This window comes from Petaurus breviceps, unplaced genomic scaffold, assembly GCF_028583685.1.
Source record: "Petaurus breviceps papuanus isolate PSGF00001 unplaced genomic scaffold, PetGlider_PUasm1.0 419, whole genome shotgun sequence".
Taxonomy (NCBI): Eukaryota; Metazoa; Chordata; class Mammalia; order Diprotodontia; family Petauridae; genus Petaurus; species Petaurus breviceps.
This window is the reverse complement of record NW_027186324.1, coordinates 5,098,255-5,116,758: the sequence shown is the minus strand read 5'-3', so window position 1 is coordinate 5,116,758 and position 18,504 is coordinate 5,098,255. Positions and strand designations below refer to the sequence as shown.

At 38.3% G+C, this 18,504-nt stretch overlaps 1 protein-coding gene and 1 long non-coding RNA gene across 7 annotated transcripts in view; one reads left to right on the top strand and one right to left on the bottom strand.

Annotated features, from left to right (window-relative positions):
• Nucleotides 1-18,504, top strand: part of GPM6B (glycoprotein M6B) — a 225,879-nt gene that overhangs the window by 182,013 nt on the left and 25,362 nt on the right. The window lies entirely within an intron of this gene.
• Nucleotides 8,878-18,203, bottom strand: LOC138171126 (uncharacterized). Its single transcript, XR_011170807.1, has 3 exons — nucleotides 17,284-18,203; nucleotides 13,871-13,998; nucleotides 8,878-9,297 (listed from the first exon to the last, which is right to left on the bottom strand). It is a non-coding gene; the product is annotated as an uncharacterized lncRNA (long non-coding RNA).

The following is an 18,504-nucleotide window of genomic DNA, read 5'->3' as shown; positions in this document are numbered from 1 at the left end:
GTGGGTATCTTTTTTTCTGAAGGAGATTACAATTATAGCTAGAATGCAAAATTCCAAATTTACAATATATATCCTATAATTAAAACAAATCACAGAAAAAACAAAATACATAATTAGCTAAATCAGCTGTATGTCAACATCCAGTTTTTAAATCTTTTTTTTTTTTTTAAATCTGGAATGATCTCAGGGCTACCGGTTGAACTGTTAGGCATCTAGGTCACTCAGTGGATAGAGTGTTAGGCCTGTACTCAGGGCAACTCATTTTCCTAAATTCCAATCTGGTCTTAGACACTGGCTAGCTATGTGATCATGGACAACTCATTCAACTCTAACTCAGTTCCCTCATCTGTAAATTGAGCTGGAGAAAGAAATGGCAAACCGCTTCAGTATCTTTGCCAAGAAAACCCAAAATGGGATGATGAAGAGTCAGATGTGACTGAAGAACAATAGATTAGGTCACTGATTTTCACCAATGAGATAGAATAGGAGAAAGCAGAAGCTTTGAAAAAAATCCACTGGGCAAGGCAACAAACTCTGTATTCCAGGGATTTGTTGTGAAGAATAAATATGATTTACATAATGCTTTAAGGTTTATAAAGTGCTTTTTTATTCATATTATTTCATTTCATACTCACAACCCTAGGAGGTAGATCAATTATCATGCCCATTTTACAGATAAGAACACAGAATAAGGATAAGTCACTTGCCAGAATCATAGATAATACCTGAGGGTAAGTCTGAACTTCAAGGCCAGGGCTTCAACTTGCCAAGCTCCTTCTCAAGATAAAGGTCCCAAAGTTACTAATGACTAGTTGAAAATATTAGGAAGAAAATCAAAGCTATTAAATTGTAGTTAGGAAAGAAGGGACAAATATGTCTGTGGAGGAGACTGATGTGTCTCTAAATGGTGAATTTAGAAGAGGGGGAAAATTAAAGACTTGGCTTTTAATTGAAGGAGGTGGGATTGAAAAAGGAGTCATTCTTTCCAGTAGCACTTTTAAATGTGTCTCTCATTTGTCCAGCCATGTCGATTTTGTGTGTTTGGATTAAACCTCGGTCACAGTTACTATTCATTGTCACTTTCACGGAATCCTTTTCTAAGATTTCAACATTCAGTATTCTTTCACATGTAGGAGGAAGAAAAAAGTGGTCTAACCTACCTTTGAGAAAGAGGGTTCAAAAGAAAAACACCCTGATTCTTTATTTGCTGTGTGAAGAACCACAACTAATGCAATTTGAGGGTTTCGGTTAATGTTACTCAAATGAGAAGGAAGGGAAGGAAATCAGATCACTAGGGAACTAGTAATATTGCAGTCAAGCAAATGGGAAAAAAAAATCCTCTAAGACATAGCAATAAAAGTATATTAAAATAATCCTGTCAGCATCTTTGCATGGTCTGAGAATCTAGATACCTTTTTGAATTAAGTGCTCTGAAAAACTATACCACTGTGAGACAGTTTGATACAGCAAGTTTTCATTAGGGACCACTATGTCCAAGGCACTAGGAATACAGAGAAATAAAGGACACATTTCCTACCCTCAAGGAGCTTGCTTTCTATTAGACAGATGTGTTGTGCAGATCGGCCACATTCATCTTTTAAATATGTCAATGTATGTGGATCTAAAAGTATGAGAACTGGACTTATTCTCTCCTTCCCACTTGCCTTGAGATTACTTTTTGGCGTCTGAAATAAAACGGTTGCCATTCTGGATTGAACTTCCAAGCCAAACTGTGTTAAGCATTAAAAATATCAATTTTTTTAAAAATAGGGGATTCCATATGGCACTTGACTGCTTTTTTCCCCATAGAGTACTGAGTCTCCTTCCCTAGAAAAGGAAAATTTGCTATCAGGAGAAGATGGTTGGCTAGGAAACCACTGCCAAGGGAGAATGCCCACACTAGTCATGTAGATCTTATTAGTTCCATCCTTACCCAGCCAGCATTGCCTCTAAAAGACTTCCTCGGATTACAACACCCAAGGTTGTTCTTTCTTCACCTTCTCCACCTTCCCCACTTCCTTCACCAGCTATTTTTTAATAAGAAAAATTTAGAAGAGAAACTCCTTTTATCGAATACTTTCAGAAGGAATTTTTCTCAGCGCCGCAGTATAGGCGTTTTGAGTAAAAAGAAAAAAAGGAGTAAATCCTTTGGCTTTTTCCATTCCAACTTGGCAGTGGAGTCGATTTCAGGAACACTGTCTAGCCGTTAGATTCTTGTTTTTCACCCTGTCTCCTAAAGGTGTGGGCATTTCTCTTCTGCCTGGGAAAGACATGCTCGTGAAAGTGTTGATCTGTTTTTGAGCTTCTTCAGGTGGTTCTAATCATAAATCTCACATAATCCCACTTGCAGAAGGTTGTGTTATAATAAGTCTTTAGTGTATTTGCCAAGATCTTTTAGGTCTGTGTTTGCAGCATCAGAGCAAAGATGCTCCCTACATAGAAGATAAAAATGAGCTTCAAGCAAAGGACTATGGTTATACCCAGAAACCATTTGCAAAATCTACCAATTTCTTCACTTTTAATGATGGTGCATTTTAACCTTTGGCGACGCCCTTGTTAGATAACGGGAATTGTTTGTTATGTTTCCCTTTGTGAATAAGTAGCTAATATAAAAATCACCAGAATCTGACTTTTGGAATGGTCAAGGGACAATTCATTTGATTTCTGATTGTCTTATCCATCAGTCTGAAGGACTCCATTTCTCTCTCCCTCCCCCCATTTAAAAAAATAATAAAACCCTTAGGTGAGGGAAGGGAAGAGAGTTCTATTTCAGAATGATTCCTGGTACCAAAGGAAAGGTCAGTCTAGAAAACTGTGTGTTCTGTGAACTCAATTTTCAAATACCCTCCATTTTGTTCTCTAATATGCTGCCACCTGGTGGATGGAGAGACAAAAGACTTCTTTAGGGACTTGAGCTTATAATGGATCCGCTTAACTGATGCTGTTTGTTCTTTCTTTGTTCTCAAAGAGGACGAATGACTACGGGAGGGTGATGTCTTGACGTGCGAGTGAATTGGATTTGAGTGAGGCAGGACTGTGAAATGTCATCTGCTTCACTCTCTCCTCCAGGGTCACTGGAGGCAGTCATAGGTCAGGTACACTGGCCATGGTCCTAGATGCAGTGGGAGACCCTGGCCTTTTTAAGCTAAGATCTTTCTCAGGTCTGGGGCAACACCCATTCAGTTACTAAGGGGCAGGTAAAAATTGAGGCAAAAGATGGCCTAGTTTGCCTTCATAAAAGAATCAGTCTGGAAGGGGAAGATGAAATGGTCCTGCTTCTACCACCCCACACAAAATTCCTTCCCCCTGCACTCCCACTAAAACCAGAACACTCAAAGATCATTTAGGTGAGCTACTATAGAAAGAGCCCTGAATTTGGAATCATATGCCAAAGGTTTGGATCCCAGCCCTCTCCCTTATATGACCAGAGACCTTGATTTCCTCATTGTAAAAACTAGATGAGTCAAGTAGATGGCCTATGAGATACCTTCCAGCTCTAGATATGAGATCCTGTGAGTGGATAGATCATCTGTAAGTTCCCTTTCAACCTAAATGAGTGATCCTATGACCTCTTCCTGGAGTCAGAAAGACTCTTCTTCCTGACTTCAAATCTGGCCTCAGATATTTACTAGATGTCCGACCCTGGGCAAGTCACTTCACCGTGTTTGCCTCAGTTTCCTCATCTGTAAAATGAGCTGGAGAAGGAAATGGCAAAACCACTCCAGTATCCCTGCCAAGAAAACCCCAAATGGGGGTCACAAAGAGTTGGCTAAAAACAAAATATGGGTAATTTCTAAGTCCCCCGGGAAAGATGTGGCAGTTTGTATTCTCATGCAGCTGAATAATAGATGAGAATGGGATTAAGACCTAGTGAGAAATGAAGTTTATGCCTTAAGACCAAAGCAATGTGTGTGCTTCTAGGCAGATCAGAGTCCTAAGTAGCCAATGGAGCAGAGAGACTGAAGAAGCTCAGGGAGTTCCTTATCTAGATGTCAATTGTTGAGTTGTCTGGGCTCCCCAGGTGTGAGAAGCACTGTCCCTTGCGGTGGAAATCCATGCCAAGGACTTTGCTCACCAGAAGTGGTTTCGGAAGAATGAATCCTGTTTATAGATTGACTCTTGTGAATATAAGAGCCCTGGGAAATGTGGTGCCAAGGTTGTTCTCTTGAAAAGAAGGAACAAATCTCTTGGAAAGGTATTAATGTCGTTTTCTTTTTTAAAGAGAATTATAATACCATTAAATAGCAGGACTTTTTTTCAGAAATGTGTTTGTAACTATTTAGCGGAACATAAAGGAGCTGAGGCCCAGAGAGGTTAAATAACTTTCCCAAGGTCACACACCAAGTACTATGTTACAGACGTAGGATGAGCCAAGATAACTTCATTCCAGCAGCTCAGCATCAACCAAGCCTCGATTGCATCCACCTACCTCAGCTCCCTCTCCCTTATCTATAGTCCCTGGTGTGTTATCGGTGTTTAATAATAAAGTTCTATTGAATCCGATTTCTTGGTTTGGATTAGTTAGCATTAGCAAAAACCTTATTGAAGCTGGAATAAGCTATAAATAACGTGTTTTCTTTTTAGCATAGCTAGAGAAGTCTTTGGTAGCAAGTTGGAATATGCTTGTGACTCTGGAGGATGGATTACTAAATTTCTCCTGATGCTTTCCTTTATATGTAGGGGGCAGAAACAGAACACTTGGCCCCTCATTGCACTTTGTGTCTGCTGTTCTGCCACCAGGTGCCCCTCAGTGTCCTACTCCCACCCCCTCCGCATTTCCTGTCTCCTTTTGTGTTTTGAGGGAAGAGACTGTCTTTCTTTTGATTAATTGAATCCCCAACGCTTAGCACAGTGCCTGATGTGCAATAGGCTCCTAATAAATGTTTATTCAATTAGATCCATTAGCATTAGTGAAAGAAAACCTTATTTTAGCTGGAAGAAGGTATAAATCATATGTTTTCTTTTAAGTACAACTGCACAAGTCTGTGGTAGCAAGGAGTAGGTTTGCAACCTTCCTTGTAAGAAACAAGACTCTTCTAGAGGCAGCTGCTGGTGTACTGGGTAGTGCTAGGCCTGGAGTCAAAAAGACCTGAATTCAAATCCAGCTTCTCATACTTCCTGACTGTGTGGCCTTGAGCAATGCCTTGACCTCAGTTTGCCAAGAGAGAAACAGGATCCTTTTTATCTTGCTGTATTACTTTGTTTAATAGATGCATTTTCTATAGTCTCTGAATAAATACCTACCGAACCTGGTGATATTCTTGTTGTAACATCCAGGAATGAAGATTCTTATAGAAATGGAAGCAACCCTTCAGTGGGGCCTTGTGGAAAGAAGATGGCTCTAGAAGTTGAGAGACTCGGGTTCAAGCTTTGCTTTGCCACTAACTGTGCAAATATAGGCAAATTCAAAAACCGAGTTGTTGGGAGAGGTGAACTTTGCAAACTTTTTACCTCTTAAAACAACGATAACTTAATATGACATCTTATGGTCCATAAAGACCTTACCTTATCTTTCTTGTTACATGTGAGGTAAGTAGTGCAGGTAGTATTAGTTATTGTCATTATCCTTGTTTTATTTTATTTGCTTTTTGGAGGGCAATTGGGTTTAAGTGACTTGCCCAAGGTCACACGGCTAGTTTTTGTGTTAAGTGTCTGAAGCCGAATTTGAACTCAGGTCCTCCTGACTCCAGGGAGGAGCTATTATCCTTATTTTAGATATGAGAAAATTATGTCTCCAAGAGGTTAAGTGATTTGCCTAGGGTCACACAGCTCTCATGAGTTTCAGGTAGATCCAAGATCTTTTTTGACTTCACTGCTAGCACTTCCCATCATGCCATGAAGACTATTGGATGGTTTACAATTCTGTTTCCACTTGGCAGCCTTGTAAAGTATACCTCAATCAATTCCTGCATTGATCCTTCTCACTGGAGGCCCTTCTGGTCCCCCCGCCCCACACCCAAAAGCTAGTGCCTTCCCTTCTGAAAATACCTTCAGTATCTCCTCTCCCCTCTTCTCCTCTCCTTTTTTTTCCCCTCTCCCCTCCTCTCCTCTTCTCTCCTTTCTACCTTTTCTTTTTCTCCTCCCTCCTCTTTCTCTGCTTTCTCTTGTCTCTTCTTTCTCTCTATTCCTTCTCTCTCTCCCTCCCTCACCTACCTCTCCAGATAGATAGATAGATAGATAGATAGATAGATAGATAGATAGATAGATAGCTGGATGGATGGATGTGTGTGTATCGATCTGTAGATGGATGAATGGAGAGTGAGACAAAGAGAGAGAATTGTGCCTAATTATTTACATATTGTCTCCTCCATTAGACTGTGAGTTCTTCGAAGACAGGGACTGTTTGTAACTTTTCTTTATAAACTCAGTGCTTAGAATATAGTAATTGCTTCTCCCTTTCTCTTCATCTCTAAACACATTGACATCATCTCCCATTCTCTCTTCCTTATGCCTAGTCTCTGACGATGAGGTGGCCCTTCACCTTTTCAAGGTTAACCCCGCTACATGGGCCTTTTGCACACCCTTCCATCTATAGATTGTAATCTCAATCATCTCTTTCTAATCTGCAACCTCCCCTGAACTACTGATTCCTTCCTTACTACATTCAAGTCTTCCTTACTAACATGCCCAAGTCTCACCTATACTTAAAAAAAACCCAAACAACTTCAACCAACTCTACCATCTCCTTAATCTTGTGTCTGATAACTATCTTCCCTTTCCTATCAGAACTTCTAAGAAAAGTAGTCTGTACTCTCTGCCTTTACTTCCTTTCTTCCCACTTCCTTTTTAACCCTTTGCAGTTTGGCTTTCATCCTCATCATGTGCCCAAAACTGCTTTCTCCAAAGTTACCAGTGATCTCTTAATTGATCTGATGATCTTTTCCACTCTTCATTCTTCTCAATCTGTCTGCTATATTTGAAACTGTTTATCACCCCTTTCCTCTTAGATATTCTGCCCTCCCAGTATACTCTCTCTTCCTACCTAACCCTTCCTTTACTGGCCATCAAAAATCTTATTCCCTGACTGTGGATATTCCTCAAGGCTCTCTCATCTCCCATGTGTTAATTATCATCTATAAAGCTTTGACTTCCAGGTCTATATATCCAATCCTAGCCTTCCCACTCTGGATTTTAATCCTGCATCACTAATTAATCGCCTATTCCACAGTTCAAACTGGATGTCCAAAAGGTATCTCAAACTCAACATATCCAAAATAGAGCTTTTTATCTTTCTTCAGACTCTTGAAAGTTCTTGTTTCTTTTGAAGGCACCACCATTTTTCCAGCCTCCAAAGTTCATAACTTTGGCTTTATCTTTGATTCCTTCCTCTCCCTCAACCTATGCATCCAATCACTTTCCAAGTCTTGCTGCTTCCATCTCCAGCCTGTCACTCCTATACTCTGTACAATCCCATGGATCCCCATTTCCTCTAGGATCAGATATAAACTTCTCTCTTTATCTTTTAAAGTCTTTATTTATCTTATAATCAACATATCTTTGCAGACTTGTACATCATTCCTTCTCCTGCACTCCTAATCTAGGCAAACTGTCCTCTCTCTCTGTTTCTCACATATAACACTATCTCCTGTCTCCTTGCCTTTGTACTGGCCATGCCTCTTGCCTGGAATGCACTCCCTCCTCACTTCCACCTCATAAAATCCCAGTTTTCCTTCAAAAGGCAGCTCAAGATTCACCTTCTACTTCCTGGCTTTCATAATCCCCTCAATTACTAATTCCCACTCTCTTAAATTCAACTTTGTATTTATACAGTATCTACATATATTAGGTACCTGTCTCCCCCATGACAGTATAAATTCCTTAAGAGTAAGGATATTTTTTAGTCATCAATTTTGTATTCCCACTTCCTAGAACAATTCTTAGCACATAAGAAGTGCTTAATAAATACTGTATGACCAACTAGCACATGGTTGGAATTTAACGAATTCGATTAATTCATTGGTGAATATTTAATGACTGATTTTTTACATACTCTTGATTATTTTCTATGATGCCCACAGGAATATATTTGTTTAGTGACAGTTCTGCTAGGACACACACTGGCTCAAAGTAATTCTGATTTGAATCTCTGTGCTCAAGTTTTAACCAGAAAAGCTTATCTTTTCATATCACTCCCCTACTCAGAAACTTCCAGTGGCTCCCCATCGATTCCTGAATAAATTCCAGATTCTTTGGACTGAGGTAATGCTGCTGCTGATGACAATAGTGAGAAAAACTAGAATGTGTGTAGCTTTTCAGGTTTGCAAAACACTTTACGTGTTAACCTCACTTAATCCTCCTATCAGGCCTGTGAGGTACCTGCTATTATTTACAGCTGGGAAAACTGACCTAAAAGTTAAGTGATTTGTCAGGGCACACAAGTAAATGTCTGAGGCAGAATTTGAACTAAGGTCTTCCAGACTCATAGTCTCACATTTTATCCACTACCTTTCCAGCCTTACCTCTCAACACTCCCAGCTTTGTGCCCCCTGCATGCCTGCCAAACTGGCTTACTTCACATTTCCCATCCTGGTTCTGCACTTTCCCCCATCTCTGCCTTCTCACTAACCCCCTGTACAAAGCCTAGCTGTTCTTGAAGATTTAGCTCAAAAGGTGGCAATCCTTTTCAGCTTTCTCCATAACTGATAGTGACTTTTCCTTTCTTCTCACATGGTGGTTTGTACCATTCTTCCACCCACAAATAACTTATCATAAAATAGAATATATTTTCTCTCCTGTAAGAACAGAAGCCCCTTAAAGGCACTGATCTTCGTATTTCTTTCACTGTTTAGAACAATGCCTTTACATGCAATAGGCAGTTACTCAATGGTCATTGAATGGATGAACCATTGTTAATGCCTATTCTGTTACAGAGTGATACAGAGAATCATGACCTCAAGTAGAAAACATCACACATCTTAGCCCTTGGAAAAAACCCGGATGGGATTTTGTATAATAGGTAGCTGTTTGAGAGTTTGGCATCTTTGGTTATGAAACAGAGCACTTTTTGAATTATTATTGAGCACTTTTGAAGAACTCCCTTGAAAATAAGCAGTTCCTTGGTTAGCTCCCTCCATTTCTGTGTGTTCTATATTCAGATAATGGCAGTGACGATGATGATAATTAGTAATTCTGCTTCCAACGAGTCTGTAGGTGGGCTCACATTCCAATCTTTTTACTCAATTATAAAAAGCAATTTTATCTGCTTTCACAATAATGTATGGAACATTAAATATAAAGGAATAATGGTAAGATAGTGTGACTTGTCCTTGGATGTCCTTGGAACAGCTCAGCTGCATCCTATCAAAAAAGATTTTTTAAAGATGAAAATAATTAAATAAGTAATAACAATAATGAAAATTAGCATTTAATGCTTGAATATCTGCAAATTGATTTGCATACATTATCTTGCATAATCAGCATATATTATCTCACTGGAAATAAGTCACCTAACTCATATTATGATTTGGTTGTCTATGTATGAATAATTCTATTAGATGTACCCAAAGTTAGTAGATATAAGTTATATTCATGAAACATATGTAGATATGTAGATCAGGTATCCTGTCCACTAAAGCAGAATGCAATGTGATGGACATTTTATATATAGCATTATAATTATACAATATGCAAAGCATATTATTTTAATTATATAATTTTATTATTTATATTTATGTGTTGCTCCATATTTTAATATATAATTACATTTATGCTAAATAATTTATTTCTATATAAATAGTATCTTATTGTATAATGTAATATATTGATAATATGATATATTGTTATACTTATAATAACATCATATATAATAGGAGCAGCTAGGTAGTACAATGGACAGGATGCCTGTCTTGCAGTCTGCCGGACTTAACTTCAAAATCCAGCCTCAGACACTTACTAGCTGTGTGACCCCTGGGCAAGTCACTTAACTCTTGCCTCAGTTTTCTCATTTGCAAAATAAGCTGGAGAAAGAAATGGCAAACCATTCCAAAATTTTTGCCAAGAAAAATTCCCAATCAGAACATGAAGATTCAGATACCACTGATAACTAAACAACAGTATATAACATTATTAAATCTCCATTAGGTCCCATTCTGTTTCAATGGTTGGAGTACCTATTCTGACAAAATTATGGATCCTTGAAATATAAAAATAAATAAAAACTTTAAACTTAAGTAGTTATAAACTATAGAATAGGCAACTTTTCCTACAGCCTTTTTCTTCTACTATGTAAGCCTTTATATATTTTAAATGTTGGAAATTTAGATTTTTGAGTAAGAGCAGTTTCATCTTAATTTTTCTTAAATTGCATTTAGTGACTTACTTTTGATTATCTAGCGATGAATTAGCTGGTCATTGTATCATCCATAAATCTTAGAGCCTTCACTGCAGAGCAAGCCAGCAAAGGCGGACAAAATGAAATTTACTCTTATGAATAATTAGTGTTTACTTGGAGCCTTACACCTGATAGGCCTTTTGGTGAGTTTTAGGAATTTGTTTTGTTTTGTTTTTTAATTATTTGAACAGTATTTTCAAGCCCTCTTAGACGCGACACCCCGTTATTTGACTATTATGATGTTCTTTGCTCTCCTCTTTATCTGTAATTGTTAAATGGCTCCACTGGTGCTAAAATTACATTCGATTAAAACTTAAATTTTGTTTTGATTTTTTTGTTTGTTTGCAATACCCTAGGAGAGCTGTTTTTAGTAATGGAGTAGATAAATTTCATTATAAATATCCTGCCACCTCCTGGTAAAATAGCCTTTTCCCCTTCTTTCTCCCTTCCCCCATTATCCCTGTATCTAATGGAAGAAATTCTCTTAGATTTTGTCTTGGCTGCCCAGGACACCCCTTGATTTATCCAGAAGCTTTATATGCCCTTTGAGATTCACTCTCCATCCCTACCCCACGTAAACAGTCATCCTCTGTTCTGTCTTCTCAGGAACCTCCCTTTTATTAGGAAAGTGGTAAATTTAACCAGGTTTATATATTGACCTGCTAAATATAATAACCAATCCCGGATAAGATATAATAAAACCCGAAGTCAGACTGCTGGCAGCCTTGTACATCTGAAGCACAGATAGGTAAATGTGGAAGTAAAAAAAAATGGCTCTGAGCTTTGGAAGATTCTTTGGAATCAAATTCTGATTCTTTGGAAGAATAGTTGTAACAAAGCCCATGCTCTATATTTTGCTGGAAATAGTGATAATAATTGACATTATTACAGATTAAAATCTGTAAAGCACTTTATATACATTATTCCTTTTTAGTTTTACAAGACATGAAGTCACCTCAGATTCTCACCCAAATAATTATGTTAGAAATAAAAAATATAGATTTTTTTTTGTTAATAAGACATTACTGACAACAGGGTTAAGTGAGAGCTGAGATGAGATTAATGGAACAAAAGAACTATTATTCAAAGTATTGTAGTCTGGGGCCATTACTTCTACAGACAGGCAGCCTGAACACCTCAATAAGACCTGAGGCATCAATATATTAGCACATTATGAACAATGATTTTCACAACATTTATGCGTTAACAAGAAAATATAATTATTAAAAAAACAGAGAATCAAGTGGTTAGAAGGGATTTCATAGGACCTCTTGTCTTATCCTTCCAAAAGCTATGACTTCCTCTATGAGATTTCCAAGTTCCCACAACTGTTTAGTGGCAGACCTGAGGTTTGTAGTGTTATTTGTAGGTTATAGTATCATCAATAGATAACAAAATTTAGAGCCAGACCTTAGAGATCATCTAATCCAACATCTTCACTTTACAGATGAGGATACTGAAACCCATGGAGATTTACATTCATTAAAACCCAGGTCATAGGATCATGGGGCAGCTAAGAGGTATAGTGGATAGAACGCCAGGCCTGGAGTTAGGAAGACCTGAGTTCAAATGTTGCCTCAGACATATACTGATTGTGTGACCCTGGACAAGTCACTTAACCTTGTTTGCCTCACCTTCATCTGCAAAATGAGCTGGAGAAGGAAATGGCAAACGACTTCAGTATCTTTGCCTAGAAAACCCCAAATGGGATCACAAAGAGTCAGACACGACTGAACTCTGACATAACAGTTACATGAAATATTCTTATGTCACATTTGACCAATGACCTTCCTCTGACAGTGGTAATTTGAGAGTGTTGATTCAAAAGAGTGACCCTCTACTGATAAGCATTGTGGGCAGTCTCCAAAGGAAGAACATTTGGGTAACATTCTTTTCTGTGCTCTTGAAATCACATTCTGTGTTGAGGCTGTTGACCCTTCTGCTTATTCATAGACCCTGCCTTGGTCACCAAGCTAAGGTCAGAGAGTCTGTCCTTTTTGTGTAGGAACCTTTTATGTTTTGTAGATTGCTTTTCACATGAATTGTACTTGTTTTAAAGTAATGCACGTGAATATATGGTGTAGCAATAGTTTTGATGAAATGCTTCCTGCTTTGAATTGATGCCTGTTCATGGAACAGAGCCTAGATCTGGTCCATTCTGGGGCTGCCTGCCCTTTGTCCTTTCATCAGAGGCCAGAGCACATATCAGGCACAGGCCCATCTCCATGCATGCTACATGGGTTGGCCGCCTGCTATAAGGGCAAATTCAAGGAGAAGGTATATACTAAGTGTTTTGAAAAATTTGAGGAGATGGAAGAGAAGAGTAATTTTAGATAGGGTGGGGGAAGGTTACACTAGAATTAGGTCGAAAAGGGAGGGTGGCCTCCTTTGGTATCCTCAATGCTCAGCACAATAGTCAACACATAGTAACCACTTAAATGTTTATTGACTGATTGGATTCTTACATAAGATATCCTAATTGGTTAACTCTCTTTTTCTTAAAAAAAATTCTCAGAGGTAAGATTGTATAAGAAACCACTCTTATAGTTTACTAGTTCTTCTTTACAATCTAATTTAAATCCCTTTAGATTTGTGATGATAATTTTTCATTTTCCTTTTATTCAATTGTATAATGCCATTCCTTCTGGAACATTTGGTTAAAGTGAAGCCCATTTCCTGTTAATTAACTTCACCTAGCTAATACCTGACTCATGGAACGACAGGATTAAGGGAAGATATTTGACATTCTTGTGATAAGAAACCAAATAAGAGGAAGAAAGGAATAAACCATCTTTTAAAACCTCCCAGGAGACTTTGTGGAAGAATTTCCCAGACACGGAGCCCACAGTGACTTCTTCAAAATATAGCCTTCCATTTTTGTACATGTAGGATTTTGCAAACTCACTGTTTACATCTATAACTTAGTCTGTTTTTAATTTGTTCCAACTTAATTTGGTCAACCTTAATTGAAGGATGCATGAGATAAAGAATCTATTTGACAAGGCTTGTGTGACTTTTATGACCTAAAAGGTCATTAAAATTGTTTTATATTTTTTAAAAAGTGATTTCTCTATCTCTCTGATGTAATCTTCTCTATCAAGTCTTGTCAGAGGCTCCCATCTTGGTTCAGGGTTTTCTACCTGCTGAACGTGTCTGTCCATCCTTAAACATAACAAAACCTAGGTTTTTACTGCTGTAAATTTCTGCAAATGTGATAGATTGTTCAGCATCATTAACCATCAAAGAACGTAAAGAAGAGATGTTTCTCCCATAACAGATCCCTTTTAATCATATTTTGCCATTTGATCTGTATTTGACACAACACCATTCTCTCCACCAATCAAAAGTCACATTTAAGCAGTAGCTTCCCAAATGCTCCTGTCTTAACTGGAAAACTGAGATAAGAGATATAAAGTTGAAAAAGGTAGACCTATTCCCCTAGAACTTCCCCACTGATATACTTTCTATAGCAAACATTTGGTTTCATTTTTTTTTTCTTTTTGGAGGGGAATGTAGGGTAATTGGGATTAAGTGACTTACCCAAAGTCACAGGGCTAGTAAGTGTTAAGTGTCTGAGTTGGGATTTGAATTCAGGTCCTCCTGACTTCAGGGCCAGTACTTTATTCACTGGGCCACCTAGCCACCTGGTATCAATTTTTAATTTGAGCCTGTGAAAGCAGAGAAGTATTTATAATGGTGGCCAAACAATTACACCTAAAATAGTCTTGATGCAAATTGTAGTCAGATCACAGAATCACCATTCTCATGGAGCTGCTATACCCGTTTTTTCCTGTCATCTACTATTGGAATGCCTTGGACCCTTCAATGATTTTCCTGAATTCAGCATATTTTTTTCTGCCCTTCTTGCTTCTGGACCTTGATTCATAGCATTTTCCTCTTCCGGACCTCCACCTTCCTGCAGAGCCCTTGGACCTATTTATGGGATTGAAGAGCCCTGTCATCCTTCAAAGGCTGCTTCCTGGAGGCTTCCTGGAGCCTTCCCCAGACACCAATTAATTTCTCTCTTTTAGGATCCTTCATTGCCTATGTGATCACCCAAATATACATTCCCCAAATTCTGGTCTATGTTCCTTCCCCAGTCCCTTGCAAGTTCCTTGTGGCCAAGGACTGTGACCATAGCCCTTTAAGGAGGTAAAGATTCATAGCATCATGAAAGGGACCCTAAGAATCCTGGAGACCGGTTTACCTCTGAAAAAAATGGAAGGTTAGAGAAAGTTAAGTGACTTGCCTGGGGTCACATAGAAGAGTTAGAATTTAAACTAAGGTTTGGTAACTCCAAATTCAGTGCCCTTTTCCCATCAATTTCATCTCAGAAGTCTTCACCCTTGAACATAATAGGTACGTAATGAATGTCCATTGAGTTGATTTGACTTTCACCCCATTTCCCCAGGCTAAGAGATCTGAGAATCAGTCTTTCATAATTTTCAGTATTCTACCCCTCCCAACACTCCCTCCCCAACATTATTATATTTCCTTTATCTCTTTTGCCAGAATGCATTGACTTTGCTGATAATAGCTCAGTTACAATTAGCATTTTAGTTCTGCTTTTGGACTCAAATTTTTCAAAAGTTTGGTCCGTCATTGAAGCAATAAGCAACTACGTTGCTATAATTGTATATTGCTATATATTATTGCTATAAATGATACCTGTGTGTTGGGTCCCAAATTTGCCCTGTCCATTAGCTCTGCATTTTCTTATTGTAGTTGATTCGAGAGCAGATTTTCAAAAGCACTGCCTGAGAAATGAATCATTTTTATCTATCTCAGTCTTTTGGATTACAAATTGGGGAGGAAATAAAATATGAGTAAGAGATCTCCAAATAGGAAGGAGTGGTGATTTTCTTCTGATATACCCTAGGCAAGTGATTCCCAGCTTTTTTGTTGGGGAAGGGGGTTAGTTGTGAAATGCTGCTTATTGTTTTTGTGATAGCCCTGTCCTTCTAGAAATGCAAAACAGCACATATTTCGATTAGAGTTCGTTTTGTTTTGAAGATTTCTTTTAGTAATTTGACAACCCCTCATGAGAATATTGGAGACAGCTTGGATGTCGAAGATCCAGGGCTGGGGATCCTGAATATGACTTAAAAAACAAAAAACAAAACCAAGCACCTCAGTGTGAGTGAGTTTTCCCTTATACCACTGCCCAAGCAAAGTTTCATCCATCTGTGCTTTCTTATGATTAGTAGCCTCAGAAAGCTCTTGGTTCTTGTTTTTTCTCCTTGTATTTGGTCCCTAGTAAAAAAAAAAAATTGTCAAGTGGAGAGGAAGGCTGGGTGTGAGAGCAAGGGGGTGGGGGCTGTGGTATTTGTGTGTGTCTAATACCATTCATTCCCTAGGGATAATCTGGGCCCTTGTTTTAGCAGGCCCTCCTCCTGAGAATGTGGTCATAGTGTAGCCAGGATCACAGACAACTTTGGTCAAATCACTGGGCTGTTAATAACTTGCAACCATGGTAACTTCTGTCCACAATCCCGAGGACAAAAAATGTTTTTATTCTGTTGTTCAGCACAAAAGATTCTGGAGATGCTTTAGACAAAATGACAATTGAGTGTTAGATGCATTGATGTATTTTTTTTCCTGACTGTGTGGTTTATATTTTGAACTGTTTCAGGCCAGTTTCTAGGCTTGGAGGGTCCCTGTGAATTAAAAACCAGCAATTCTCTTCGTTGAGACTAAGCTAATGGAAGGTGTGATATATTTTTAACCACAAAGAAACTTCTGCAGTTGTGTGAAGGGAATTAAGGATAATTGTTTTAAAAATGTCAGAATTTCAGAATCCAAGCATTGAAATGTTTTGGGACAGATAACATGAAAGTTAGCCAGAGATTATTGCATTTGTATTTTCTGTTTGTGGCTAATGGCTGTTCAGAAACTTGAGAAAGCACTGCCTTTAGATTTAAGAAAAATATAACCCTTTTCTTCTATTAAGGTTTCTAAGGGCACATCTGTCTGCAGCTGTATGACCACACACTAGGTAGAATTTGAAAGATCAATGTTTCCAGTGTCCTTCTTTATCCGAGTCTCATTATTGCCTCTGTTGCATTTTTCTGGTTAGTGTCTCAATCGATCAAGGAGACCTTTTAAAACATCCCCAGAAAGTGATAAAGTTTGTGGGGTTTAGAAACTTGGAAGGGACCTAAAGATCATATAATCTACTTGCCTCATTTTGCAGATGATCAATGAAGTTTAGGCAGATTAAATGATTTGCCTAACTAAGGTTTCACAGATAAGATTCAAACTAGATCTTCTAGTTCCCAATAGTCAGTCTTCTTTCCCCTCTAGCGTGAAAATCTTTTAATGGTTTTCCGTTATGGGTCACAGTTAAATTATATTAGTTTCATGACAACTATATTAGTCTTTTAGTCTATTGGTCTCTTCCACTATGATTTTAATGCTAACATCTTCTGTAAAAACTGAGTCAAATATTGGTACAATGAACTACATAGGGTCATTTCCCATGTCCTTTGGTTATTTTGAATGATGCTTTAAAAAAAAAAGTGGTCTGTTGGGTAGAGTCATTCTTGTTATGTTTAGACTTTTGTTGTAGTGAAATTTGTATTAGAAGCACACTTATGGACACCTTGTAGAAGAGAGGTAAAAAAGGCAGTCAATATTAACCCTGTTGTGAATTCCAGATTGACTAATTACTGCCTAGTTTTAATTTGTGTGGAGCATTCGTCTTTTCCTCTGTGTAGGTAGTGTTGACTGCAGTGGGGAATTTTTTTCCCCCGAGATGAGATCCTAAGCAAAGTGATTTTATATAAGTGGTTTGCATTTCAGATTATTTCAATTAAACATATACAAGAGCCATCCTGCCTCAGAAATTTAAAGATTGCTACAGAAACACAAAGTAGGATCCCATCTATTTCCCCCAATTCAGTAAAATACCTTGTATAGCAGGTACCACCACATTGACAGAATAAAACTCTGACCTGGAAAAGCTGGGAGAGGTTTGTTTCCTTAGCAGTCGAAGAGGTCCAGATTAGTTCTTCTGAAAAAGGCCTGGGTTCAGAGCCCATTTCCAGTGCTTGCTATCTGTGGGCAAGTCATTTAATCTCTCAGCTTCACTTTTTTTTTCATGTGCCAAATGGGAATCGTGCCTACCTCACAGGGTTGTTTTGAGGTTCAAAAGGGATGTCACATAATGCACTTTGCAGACCGTAATGGTCTGTGTGAATGGCAGTTTGGCCCTTTTCCTAGGATTGTATGCTGCAAACAAAGAGTTGGGAGCCAAGGAGCAATTAGGCAGGGGAAGACTATGACTATCCTTTTCAGGCTGTTTTTATATGGCCTTCACCTCCTAGGAATGGGAATGTTAGATAGTAGATTTCCAGTCTCATGTGCAGTCATTTTTTATTATACTATATTATGGAAATGCTTTATTCCAGAAAATAAAAATAAAATAAAATTTAATTTTTTCTTTTTTTTTGAAGGGGGAAAGCAATGCAATTGGGGTTGACTTGCCCAAGGTCACAACAGCTAGTAAGTGTCCAGTGTCTGAGTCCGGATTTGAACTCACGTCCTCCTGACTCCAGGACCAGTGCTTTATTCACTGGGCCACCTAACTGATCCAAATGTTAATTTTTTTTAAAAAAAGTTAGGTAAGGGACCTAGTTTTATGATACATGATAAAAAAAGAAATCACATATGCCTTTGCCTGAGAGTAAGAGCTTTAAATGGTCTCAACCATTACTAATTTGTACAATTTTTTCCATTCTTGTAAACCCAAGGATCCTAGAACCTGTTTATTGGCAAGGTCTGAAGTGGGTTCAGCTGTGCTGTTAGGAATAAAGATGAGCAATATGGTTGTCTTGCTCTGTGGGAGCCAGGGCTCATGTAGCTGTAAATAAAGCCGGCTGCTGGAAACTTAAAAAGCATTGGCAATGTGGAGCAGCTGCTGAGAGGGTGGGATCCATCTGAGTGCTCCAAAAATTTCCAAAGTCCCCTGTTTTCCCTGCTGTTAAGCAAACAGAAATCTAAATTAGGTGGGGGAGGGGGTCCTTTAACCTTGACCTTCTAGAAACCTAAAAATTAGAAACTGCACTGATGACGGCTAAACACAATCATTTTCCTTATACCACTTACATCCTAATCCAGAGAGAAGTTTTGATATTCATTCTGAAAAAATAATAAATCATATTTATATGTAGTGC